The sequence below is a fragment of the Eriocheir sinensis genome, chromosome 20, assembly GCF_024679095.1.
Source record: "Eriocheir sinensis breed Jianghai 21 chromosome 20, ASM2467909v1, whole genome shotgun sequence".
Taxonomy (NCBI): Eukaryota; Metazoa; Arthropoda; class Malacostraca; order Decapoda; family Varunidae; genus Eriocheir; species Eriocheir sinensis.
In genome coordinates, this window is record NC_066528.1 from 9,162,363 (window position 1) to 9,175,451 (window position 13,089).

The window sequence follows — 13,089 nt, forward strand, 5'->3', positions numbered from 1 at the left end:
TGATGATGATAATGATACTGTAATGATGGGGAGGATGTGTGGGAGGGAAAATCAGAAGGAATGCACGGAAGGGTGTCTCGATGGATCGCTGGAAAATGACACAATGGAAGGTGAAAGAGGAAGGGGTTGAATACCTCTCCTTTATCATCCCTATGCCTCCATGCCAGGGCCAAGGGCAAGGGCAAGAGTCAAGCCAAAGAGAACTGGCACCACGGCGCCAAGAAAAAGAAACAGTGAGCGCGGTAACGCTCGCTGAGGCATAACACACATCGGAGCAAGGCTGGCGGGATGTGATTCCATACAGACAATGCAGAGAAAAGTCAGAGTAGTGAGATTCATGAGTGTGAGCGGCGCCACACTTGTGCTCGGCGACACGGAAGTCCTGCACAGTAACTGACGAGTCAGTGTGAGGACTTTTTTTTTTTTTATCAAAATGTCAGAGCAATTTTTGTTTTGGATTTGCATAGGCCTTCCGGCCTTTTGGGCTACTTATGTTATATTCCCTACTAGTATTTGGGTTTGCTTACGTTTGTTTGTTTTATTTGCATTATAAAAAAAGGGAATTCATAACGCTGTGTGCTTCATTTGTTGTAAATAGAAGGCTCGAAAGAATTCAAGTTTGACTTTGTAAGCTAACGAATATATGTTCGGAAAATTAATGTTATATTTTTTTACCCAGTTTTCTCCCCTAATAAAATAAGTAAATGTGATGAAAATCTTCCCTGGAATATGACAATTAACAGACCAGTAGTAATTGCAAACAATGCTGACCACGCCTGAAAACATAACAAAGAAACCTCCACGAAGGAAAAGCGACGATCCATCTGAAAAAAATGTTAAGGAGACACCAAATAATAAAAAAAAGACTAAGAACACAAAAAAGACAGAAAATATCACAAACCAACTCACACAAGAAACAAACAAAACCAATCATAGTCAACAAAACGAAGGAAAAAAACTATAAACATACAAACAAAAAAAACAACAGGGCAGGAAAGATTCCCCGATAACTCAACCTGGATTTAGCGAGGCTGTCACAAAGTCCGTCATGTTGTGTGTAATGGGAAAGGGAGGGGGAGAAGGGTGATGAGGGGGAGAGAAGAGGGGAGGAGGAGGAGTGTGGAAGAGAGCGTGTTGGAAGGGAACGTAAACTGGAGAGATGGGAGGGAAGAGCAGGTGAAGGAAGAGCAGGAGGGATGTGGAGGGTGACAGTGAGGGGAAAAGGGGAGGAAACACGAGCATGATAGGACCAATTTTGGGGAGAAGTCAAAAAGGTGGAGATATTGAGGAGACAAATTTTACGAGTAAGGGGAAGAAGGGAAAAGTAGGAGGGAAGAGAAAGGAGAAGGAAAAATTATGTGGGGAGGAGGGAGAGAGGTGGGAAAGAGGATATTTGTGGGGGTGTTATTGGGGAGAAAGGGGAAGAGAAGGAGGGAGGGTGAGGAAGGAAGGTGATGGGGGGGGAGGAAGAGAGGAAAGAGGAAGTTAGTGGGGAAAGTTGTTTTACTGCACGGGAGGAGGAGGAGGAGGAGGAGGAAACACGGAAACATGGAAACATGGACTAGCAGGCGGCAGAAAGCCTGATGGCTTTGCTAGGCTGCCTGCGTTCAGTGATTTAATCAATCCGTTTGCCATGGGAGTGGCTTGCAGGGAAGGATTAAAGCACTTGTGTACCTACTCGGAGGGAGGGTCGGTCACAAATTCAATAAAGCAACACAAATTCCTTTCCCGCCTGCAGGATCGAGGGACAAAGGTCACCTCGGGCTGGTTAGCTTTGTTTTTTCTTTTTACAGTTAAAGTTGTTTTCTTCCTTTCTCCTACTTTTTACTTTTTTCTTTCCTTTTTTACGGTGAGTCTTCTCTTTCCATTCTTTTTCTTCTTTGTTAGCTTTTTCTTTTTTACAGTGGCAGTCTTTTCCTTTCTTTTCCCCTTTTTATTTATCTATTTTCGTTTTACAGTAGCAAAGTTTTTCCATCCTTTTTTACTTTTTTTCTTTTCACTGGTTTTTTTTACGTACATTTTTACTATTAACTCTTACTTTTCCTTTTCTCGTTTAGTGACTATTTTCCTTCCCTTATTTCGCCCTTTTTTTATACTGCCAAGAACGATTCAAGGGACTTTGTCATCATACTATTCTTCTTCCAAGCCGTGTATGTATGTCAGTATTTTCACTGGTCTTCATATACGGACCTTTTTCTTCTTCTTTTCCCCTTCTCACGTCAGTTCCCCTGCCTGTGTGACTTCATATAAAGTCTGTTCTCTTTTCTATACCTGTTACTTCCACCTCCACTCGTGCCTCTCGGCTCCCTTAGTGGTGAGTGGGTGTTGGAAAAGGTGTCCTGCTCCTTCGGCCTATTGTTTACATGATCCCATAAAAAACTAACTGAATGAATAGGAGTCAATATGGAGGGCGATAAGTGTGTTTGGGATACGCTCTTTAATTCTTCCTGTTTCACCGACGCTACATTTAAATACTAATATACCTACATGTGGATGCTATACTGAACTATTTACTCAATGTCTCATACGAGCTTGATTTCCTCACATTCCACCTCAACTTATTTACGGTATTCATGTAATGTTTGTGTGCCGCATCTTCCCTCTTCACCAATACTTATTATCAAAATTACTCGTCTGTTTACTGCCTACCTTTGTCCTTTGTCTTTCTTTTCTTTCTTTGTGTCTTTCTTGTCTATCTTTTTCGTGTTCGTGCCTGTGTATCTTTATGTCTAATAGCTCATCTATTTCTTGTATATCCTTTTTATTTTTCTTCTTTTTCTTTCTGTCTTTTTCTTGTCTATCTTGTTCGTGTTCGTGCCTGTCTACCTGTCTGTCTAAGTGCTCATCTACTTACTGTCTGCATCTCTTTCTTGTCTGTCGTCCTCGTCTTCGTGCCTGTCTACCTGTCTGTCTAAATGCTCATCTACTTACTGTCTGCATCTCTTTCTTGTCTGTCGTCCTCGTCTTCGTGCCTGTCTACCTGTGTCTACTCATCTGTTTCTTGCATGACTTCCTGCCTAAGCGTCTTCGTGCCCACACACCTGTCTGTCTCATCAAACCCACACCTGCACCTCCAGAGACGGATGGAGTGGCGTTAATAATGCAATAGTGTGTGTGTGTGTGTGTGTGTGTGTGTGTGTTTACGTTATATATAACAATCAGCGTTGTATTAACTGCAGTGACACATTCCTTCTCTCTCTCTCTCTCTCTCTCTCTCTCTCTCTCTCACTCTCACACAACATACATTTTTCATTGTGCTAATCAACTGGTGGGTCATGGCAGCAACACACACACACACACACACACACACACACACACGTTAAATGGCTGAGTCCGATAATAATTTGGGTCTTGTAGATTATTCCGCAGTAACATTGGGGAGAGAGAGAGAGAGAGAGAGAGAGAGAGAGAGAATGGAGGAGGACAAGAAGACAAGATCATTTATTATAATACATGGAAGAGAGAAACTAATGGAAGGGAGGGAGGAAGGGAGGGAGGAAAAGAGAGAGGGAGAGAGGGAGGGAGGGAAAGAGGAAGGGAGGAAAGAGTGGAAGAAGGGAAGTAAAGGAAAAGGGAGGGAAGGGTAAGATGAGGAGAGGAAGAAGAGATAATGGAGAAAAAAGGAAGATAAAGATAGGAAGAGCAGGAGAGAGAGAAGAGGGAACTGAAAGAATGAAAGGAAGGGGGATAAAAAGAAGGCAGAGGAAAGCAAGCCGAGAAGGGGAAGAGAGTAGAGGGAAGGAGACGAATCTGATGCTCCTCCTCCAATCTGCAGCCTCTTTTTCCCTCCTCTTATCTCTCGTCTCTCCTTCCTCTCAATTTCCTTCCCCCTGCTCTCAAACTGACTGCCCTCTCACCCTTTCCCTTCCACCTCCTCCTCCTCCTCTGCAAGTCCGCCTGTAAGAAAGCCAATACAATGCTTGGGTTCATATCGAGGAACTTCGAATACAAGACGGCGGGAGTTATGTTATCCTTGTACAATTCGCTGGTAAGGCCCCACCTGGAATACGCCGTGCAATTCTGGTCTCCAAATTACAGGAAAGACATTGAATTACTTGAGAGAGTACAGCGCCGCGCCACGAAGATGATACCATCACTGAGGACGAAGCCCTATGAAGAGCGACTCGAGCGACTCAACCTCTTCACGTTGGAAAAGAGACGCCTGCGGGGAGACATGATACAAGTCTTTAAGTACCTGAACAAGCTCAGCAACGTTGATCACTCCAAACTCTTCACGCTACAAACCAACCTGAGAACAAGAAACAACGGAAAAACAATTCAAGCAAAGCGATGCAATACCGACATCGGCAGGAGTTATTTCTCGAATAGAGTTGTTCGCCATTGGAACAGCCTTCCTGCAGAAGTGGTTAGCGCAGAGACCATCAACTCCTTCAAGAAACGCATTGATCGCCACTTTGCTGCATCGGGAGTGAACTGAACGTTCCCAAGAGTAGATACACAAGTGCTTCAATCCTTCCCTGCAAGCCACTCCTATGGCAAACGGATTGATTGAATCACTGAACGCGGGCAGCCTAGTACTGAGCCAACAGGCTTTCTGCTGCCTGCTAGTCCATGTTTCCTCCTCCTCGTCCTCTTCATTCCTTTACATACATTCCTCTCTTGTTTACCTATCTATCTTCCTCCTTTCCTCCCTTCCTGCCATCTTGTTTTCTCTCCATTTCTCCATCACCTCTCCTACTGCTCCCCACCTCCTGCTTTTTCCATCTTTTTTATTCCTCCTTGTTTCTCTCTCCCTTTTACCTCAGAACATCACATCTTCCTTTTGCGTCTTTTTCCTTTCCTACTTTCCTCTTTGCTTCTCTCTCCGCTGCTCTATCTTACCTCTTCCTTCTCTTCTTTTTCTCGTCTTTCCTTTCTTCCTCCTCACATATTTATTATATTTCAACCTTCTTCTTTCCTGTCTACTCTTATCTACCGTCCTTCTTTGCTTTCCTCCTCCGCCACACTTTCTTACCTCCTCCACCTCCTCCTCCTCCTCCTCCTCCTCCTCCTCCTCCTCCTCCTCCTTCCCTCCCTGCTCCCCATACTTTCTTCCGTCTCTCTTTTCATACCACATTTCTTTCCTCCTTGTCCGCTTTTCACCAGCTTACGCCCACCTTCCTTTTACTTCCTCCCTTCCTCCTCCCTCCTTCTCTTCTTTCACGCTTCCCGCTCTCCCTCTTCCGCTTCCTTGCTACTTATTACCTCCCTTCTTTGAGATCTTTCCTCCTACTATGAAACTTTTCATCCTTTCTTTCCGCCTTTCTTCCGTTCTCCTTTCGTCCCTCCCTCCTTTCATCCATGCACTTGCTCCCGCCTCTCTCTCTTTCTCTACTTTCGCTTTTTCACACCTTTTCTCACCTGATTTCTTCCTCCTTCCCTCGCTACCTTCTAATCCCAAGTCGTTTTCCTTTATCTTTTTCGTCCTCCCTCCTCTCTTCCTTCCCCTCCTCCCTTAAGCTATTTCTTCATACCTCCTTTCCTTCCTGACCTTTCTTCCTTCCCCAGCTACCGTCACACACCAAGTCATCTTCCTTTCATCCTCTCCTCCCCCTTCTTTCTCTCCTTCACTCTACTTCTCCAAACCACCATTGGCCTCTACTCCACTGGGTCCAAAACCTTCAAGGAATATCTTGCAAACGTGAATTATTAAGAGAAAGAGAGAGAAAGAGAGAGAGAGAGAGTGGATATTTTATACATGATCTGTCTCCCAACCCAACGCCGTTCTCCTGGCTCTTGTGTTTCTCTGTCTGTCTTTAGCTGTCACTTCTCTCTCTCTCTCTCTCTCTCAACACGGGCCCAAAGAAAATGCATCCACGCGTCAATTATGAACAACAATGAAAACGAATACCTCCACGATTACTGCTCCTTCCCATTCACCTCACCCATCCACATTTTCTAACCCTCACCCCCTCATCCACATCCGACTCACGTTCCCCACCATTCTCCTCTCACCCTTCACACCCAAGTCATCCACCTTGCCATCCATCTGATACACTGTCACCCGTCTCTCTGCTCGGTGACCGCATATCGATAGGGTGGAGGAGAGGGAATTTTAAGAAATGGGGGTGGTGGTGGGGTGGTGATGGTGGAGGAGGTGGAAGAATGAAAATAGGAGTTGGTTGGGTGGTGGGTGAAGAGGAGGAATAAAAGGAGGTAGTGGAGGATGTGGAGGGACAGATGAATATGGTGGCTAGGTGGAAGGGATGTGGTAGGGGAGGTGGTGGAAGAGATGGAGGTGGTGGTTGAGTGGCGGTGGAAGTGGAGGAAAAGAAGGAAGTGATGAAGGAGGAAGAGACGGGTGTGTTGTTTGGGTGGCAGTGGAGGAAGAGGTGGAGCTGATGGATGCATTGTGACGGTGCGTGAAACAGCGGGGAAATGTTGCTAAAGTTTCGTTTTCTTTACCGATTGTTCAGTTTAGTTTCCCAGATATTCCTTTTGACGTGGTTGCTGATTTTGTCATGCCATCAACCTTTAAACACACACACACACACACACACACACACACACACACACACACACACACACACTCTTCAACACTTACGTACATGACGCGACGACTTGAAGACAACACAACCCACCTTTCTCCTGTAAAAGAAAAGAAAAATACAACTAAAAATTTTTGGTGAAGAACTTTGACTTGTTAATATTGTCTCGCCAACACACACCTACTTTAATGTTGTACTTTTGTAATAATATGACATATTTGTGGAGTTTTTTGTTCACGGTTAAAAAGCAAAACAAAGGGAGACAGAAAGACACAAAAAAATCATAAAAAATCACTAATACACACAAAATGACAATTAATACATACACTAAGAAAACTAAAAGAAACAAAATTCTAGCTAAAAACAGTAAAGCAGAGATCCATGAATATACAGCAAAGATGCAAACAGAAAACACACAATACCGATAGATAAACACACACACACACACACACACACACACACACACACACACACACACACACACACCGCTCCGATAGCTCAGTGGTTAAAGCTCTGCGCGGCCAGGCTTCCCGGCTTGGCTGGGGAAGGTTTGAGCCCCGCTCACGCCAGGATTTTCCGCTGGTAAAGAGCGGTTACTGTCTTTAAGATGTCGGTAAATACTGGCTATGTGCCGAGCCTATGGAAAGTAGCTAATGTGACGCCGATTTTTAAAAAGGGGGACAGGTCAGTTGCTTCAAACTATCGCCCAATTAGCTTAACATCGGTTATAGGGAAGATGCTGGAGTCCATAATAGCCAGGAACATTCGGGAGCATTTAGAGAAACATAGCTTAATTCACGACTCGCAGCATGGGTTCACAAAAGGTAGGTCATGCCTCACCAATCTCTTGTCCTTCTACAATAAAGTATTTGAGGCGGTTGACAGAGATGAAAATTATGATGTAATCTATCTTGATTTTAGTAAAGCGTTTGACAAAGTTCCTCACCAACGACTGTTGCTTAAATTACAGGCTCACGGAGTAGAGGGTAAAGTTTTGAACTGGGTCAAGGCGTGGCTTAGCAATAGGAAGCAAAGAGTGCAAATCAATGGTAAAAGATCTGACTGGGGATGTGTTACGAGTGGGGTCCCACAAGGTTCGGTATTAGGTCCACTTTTGTTTATTATTTATATCAATGACTTAGACACAGGAATTAGTAGTGATGTTAGTAAATTTGCAGATGATACCAAGATCGGTAGAGTAATTGAGTCGGATCAGGACGCTAGTATTCTCCAAGAAGAACTCAACAGATTATATGACTGGGCGGATAAATGGCAGATGGAGTTCAATGTAGGGAAGTGCAGTATTCTGAGTGTAGGTAGGAACAACCCCTCACATAACTATTGCTTAAATGACACTCTCATAAGTAGGTCTGGGTGCGAGAGGGATTTAGGGGTCTTAGTGAGCTCTGATCTCCGTCCAAGGGCACAATGCATTCAAGCTAGAAATCGAGCTAATAGGGTACTGGGATTTATTTCAAGGAGCGTAAGCAACAGAAGCCCCGAAGTCTTCCTCAAACTATATTTAGCATTAGTTAGACTTCATCTTGACTATGCGGTTCAGTTCTGGTCACCCTACTATAGAATGGATATCAAAATGTTAGAATCGGTGCAGAGGAGGATGACTAAGATGATTCAGGGGTTGAGAAACTTGCCATACGAGGAAAGACTCAAACAGTTAAACTTGCATTCTCTAGAAAGGCGAAGGGTGCGTGGAGACATGATCGAGGTTTATAAATGGATGAAGGGCTTTAATAAGGGAGACATTCATAAGGTTTTGTTGGTAAGAGAACCGGGTAGGACACGAAGTAATGGGTTTAAACTGGATAAATTCAGATTCAACAGGGACATAGGCAAAAATTGGTTTACTAACAGGGTGGTGGATGAGTGGAATAGGCTTAGCAGTCATGTGGTGAGTGCCAATACAATTGTCACATTCAAAAATAGACTAGATAAATTCATGGACAGCGATATTAGGTGGGGTTAGATACACGGGAGCTTAGGGTCAAAGGAGCTGCCTCGTACAGGCCTACCGGCCTCTTGCAGACTCCTGCGTTCTTATGTTCTTATGTTCTTATGTTAAGGAGGATGGTGTGTGTGGTGTGTGAAGGTCTCAGCAGTACCCAGAAATCGACTATAATATAATGAGCCTTGCTCTAATCGGAAGGGTACCTGCTGGCGACGACGAGTCCAGCTAGTGATCAGGACGTCGGTGAACTAGGGTAGGCGGTGGCCGAGCTGGTAGCGTACTGGACCCACATTCGCCGCGTGATGGACGACGCGGGTTCGAATCCTCACGCTACCACTCGGATTTTTCAGTCACCGCCGAGTGGCTTAAAACTACCCACATGCTGTCCTGAAGACCACCCATCAACCCGGACTCTAGAGGAAGCCGTCCAAGCGAATCAAGAAAGAGTTCCGGGGGGCAGCATGAGCCAACGCAAGATGGCGCCACTATAAACACTCGCCTGCGCCAGAACGGGCTGGGCCGACCATCAGGCCCCACCGGGAAGATGCCTACCGGCGCAATAGGCAACAACGTAAAAACACACACACACACACACACACACACACACACACAAAAGAAAAACACTAGAGAAAGCATAAACTCGTCCCTCACACAACATTTTCAGGTAAATTCTAGAAATAAAACACACACGCAGACTTATTAACGGACCAAGTTAAGGCGGACCAAACAGAGCAGCACGAGTCACACACGAGGAAAACACCGGCCCGCAGCGCTGCACGGAGGGGGAAAATAACACGGAAATGACCGAAAGTAACGGACAAAAAAAATGGTAAGAAGGTTAGATAACATGATGTTGACCTTGGGCGTGAGGAAAAAGTAATTAGAGCTAAAGTCTGGCTGTATTATACTACCCAGGAAACCGTGGCCGCGCAGGTAAAAAATGTGAATAAAAGGCGTATAATGTAAAAAGGTACGGTAATTCGGACTTCTAAAGAGAAAAACGTAAATACACAGTGAGGGAGAAGGGGGTTGAAGGGAGAGGGGGGATGGGAGGAAGGGTGGCACAAACAGGTCAGTATGGGGAAGGGGGCAGTGGAGGCAAGTAAGAATAGAAAGGTGGAGGGGAAGGCAAGGAAAGGGAAGGGGAAGGAAGGAAGGGAAGGGAAGAGAAATGGAGGGAAGGGAAGAGAAGGGGAAAGGAGGGAAAAGAAGGGAAGGGATGGGCAGATAAAGAAAGGGAATGAAAGGGAAAGGAAGGGAAAAGAAGGGAAGGGAAAGGGAGGGAATGAATGGGAAGGGAAGGAAAATGGAGGGAAAAGAAGGGAAAGTATGGGAAGGGAATGAAAAGGAAGGGACGGGAATGGAAAGGGAGGGAATGAAGGGAAAGGAAGGGAATGGGAGGGAAAAGAAGGACATGGAAGGGAAAAAAGGGAAGAGGAGGGAAGAAGGAAGACAAGTAGGGAAGGGAAGGGAAGGGAAGGGAAGGGAAGGGAAGGGAGAGGAAGGGGATGGGAGGGGGATGAAGGGAAGGGCAGCTCACCTGGCGTAATTAGTAGCAACATTAGTCTTAAGAAACGGGAGATTACCTGCGTAACGAATGAAAGGGAGAATTATCTAAGGGGGAGGTGAGAGGGGGGGTAGGGGGGGGTTGAGACATGACGAGAGGGTGTGTTTATCTTTGGTTTGGGGGAACACAAAGAAACACAAAGGAAGAACAAACAACAGCAGACCTGCTGGTCCTTACGAGGTTGTTTGTGACAAGCTACACTAACTATCTAATCAAAGGTGGAAGATGAAGGACAGCAAAGGCGAAGGCTCCTCCCCACACCCCCATCCCTCCAGCCAAAGCTGGCAGGAAAGGAAAAAGAACCATGCAGCATGGAAAAACTGCATGGAATTTATGTAGGAAAGAGGAAAGAACTACCATTACTGCTACCACTAACCGGGCGATAAAAGCGGACAAGGACACCAGTATTCGAAAGAACTTAACGTTATTACGACAATGAGTAATATCTTAGTTGCTGGTTGGATTCAAAACACTTTTCTAATCTATTCTTGAAGGCCGTAACTGTTGTACTATCAACGACATCACAAGGTAAAGAGTTCCAAACATTAACAACTCGATTGAAGAAGAAGTGTTTAGCTTCGTGCGACGAGAATCTTTTACCACTTATCATCAAATTGTGATTTCTTCTTGTTCTATTTGATCGATCAATTGCAAAGTAATCTTCCGCATTAATATCACTGAATCCTTTGAACATTTTAAACACTTCTATTAGATCGCCTCGCATTCTTCGTTTTGATAGGCTGAATAAATTTACATCTTTAAGCCTTTGTTCATATGACAAATTTCTCAACCTAGGAATCATCTTTTTTACTCTTCGTTGGACCCGTTCCAACTTTTCTATGTCTTTTCTGTAGTAGGGAGACCAAAACTGTACACAGTACTCTAGACGGGGTCGAACCAACGAATTATATAGTTTTAATATTACTTTTTCCGATTTATTATTAAAGACTCGTCCGATGATGCCAACCAATTTGTTTGCAGTTTTAACTACCTCTGAACAATGCTGACCGGGCTTTAAATCGCTTGATATAGTGATTCCAAGATCCTTTTCTTTACTTACTGCAGAAAGTTGTTGGCCATTCATTACGTACCGAACGCGATTGTTATTTTTTCCGATGTGCAACACTTTACATTTCTCAACGTTAAATTTCATTTGCCATTGATTGGCCCAACGTGCAAGTCGATCTATATCTGATTGTAAAGCTTCTTCGTCGAGTATCGCAGTTACTTTACTAGCAATTTTTGTGTCATCAGCAAATTTTGATACTTTGCAAGTGAGCCCATCATCGATATCATTAACATAAATTAAGAAGAGCATGGGGCCAAGCACTGATCCTTGAGGTACGCCGCTTTTGACATCGAGCCAGTTAGATGTAACACCGTTTAGAACTACTCTCTGTTTCCGCTCAGAGAGCCAGTCCGCAAGCCAATTGTGAATGTTACCCGAGATACCGTACGCCAGTAGTTTGCTGAGCAATCGTTGGTGGGGGACCTTATCAAATGCCTTTTGAAAATCCAGATATATGATATCTACTGATCTGCTTTCATCGAACACCTCAAAAATATAGTGAAAAAAATCAAGTAAGTTAGTCAAACACGAGGAAAGGAGGAAGATGGCAAGGGTATAGAGAGTGCCATGATAACGGGAGAGTTGGAAGAGGACGAAGGAGGATTGGAAGGGAGAGAGGGAGGATATCCAAAGTGGAGACCAGGGGAAAGGGAAAGGAGGGGAGAGAATGAGAGTGATGAAGGAACAGGGGAGGAGGGAGAAGGAGAGGATACAAAGGAAGGTCATGTTTAAGTAAGAGTTATAGGAAAACGAGGGAAAAAAGGAAGGAGAGAGGGAGAATATCTAAAGTGGAGGAGAGAAGGGAAAGGAAGGAGAAGAAAGGGAAGGGACCGAGCGGGAAGGAAATTAAATAAATGGAAGGTTGGAGGAAACTGAAGGATGAGAGAAAGCGAGAAAGGGGAAATATAAAACGTGGAAAAGTGGTTTGGAAATGGAGAGAAGAAGGGAGGCGGAGGAAAAGAGGCTGATGATGAGGGAGGGAGAGATATTGCCGGGGCCAAGCCACCAAAAATGGAGAGAAAAAAAACTATATTGGATAGGGATGGAGGAAAGCTGCGAGGGATGACAGGAACATGAATGTGGAGGAAAACGAGATGGGAGGAAAAATTACTGGAGGTAAACTGTGATAAGAAAATAAGAAAACTCTGTAATGAGAGAGAGAGAGAGAGAGAGAGAGAGAGAGAGAGAGAGAGAGAGAGAGAGAGAGAGAGAGAGAGAGAGAGAGAGAGAGAGAGAGAGAGAGAGAGAGAGAGAGAGAGAGAGAGAGAGAGAGAGAGAGAGAGAGAGAGAGAGAGAGAGAGAGAGAGAGAGAGAGAGAGAGAGAGAGAGAGAGAGAGAGAGAGAGAGAGAGAGGGCCTTGTCCGCCCTCGTATGGAGTATGCATCTCATGTGGGGGGCCCACCACACAGCTCTTCTGGACAGAGTGGAGGCTAAGGCTCTTCGTCTCATCAGCTCTCCTCCTCATACTGATAGTCTTCTACCTCTTAAATTCCGCCGCAGTGTTGCCTCTCTTTCTATCTTCTATCGATATTTCCACGCTGACTGCTCTTCTGAACTTGCTAACTGCATGCCTCCCCCCCTCCCGCGGCCCCGCTGCACTCGCCTTTCTACTCATGCTCATCCCTATACTGTCCAAACCCCTTATGCAAGAGTTAACCAGCATCTTCACTCTTTCATCCCTCACGCTGGTAAACTCTGGAACAATCTTCCTTCATCTGTATTTCCTCCTGCCTACGACTTGAACTCTTTCAAAAGGAGGGTATCAGGACACCTCCTCCCGTATTTGATCTTGCTTTCAGCCACCTCTTTGTTTCTTTTTAGGAGCAGCGAGTAGCGGCTTTTTTATTATTGTTTTCTTTTTTGTGTGCCCTTGAGCTGCCTCCTTTGTTGTAAAAAAAAAAAAAGATACAAATGAATTAAAAAAAAAATAGGGATAGGCAGCAAGAAGACAAAAAATCTAGGGGAGGAAAGAAAGATGGAAGGAAGGAAGGAGAGGAAG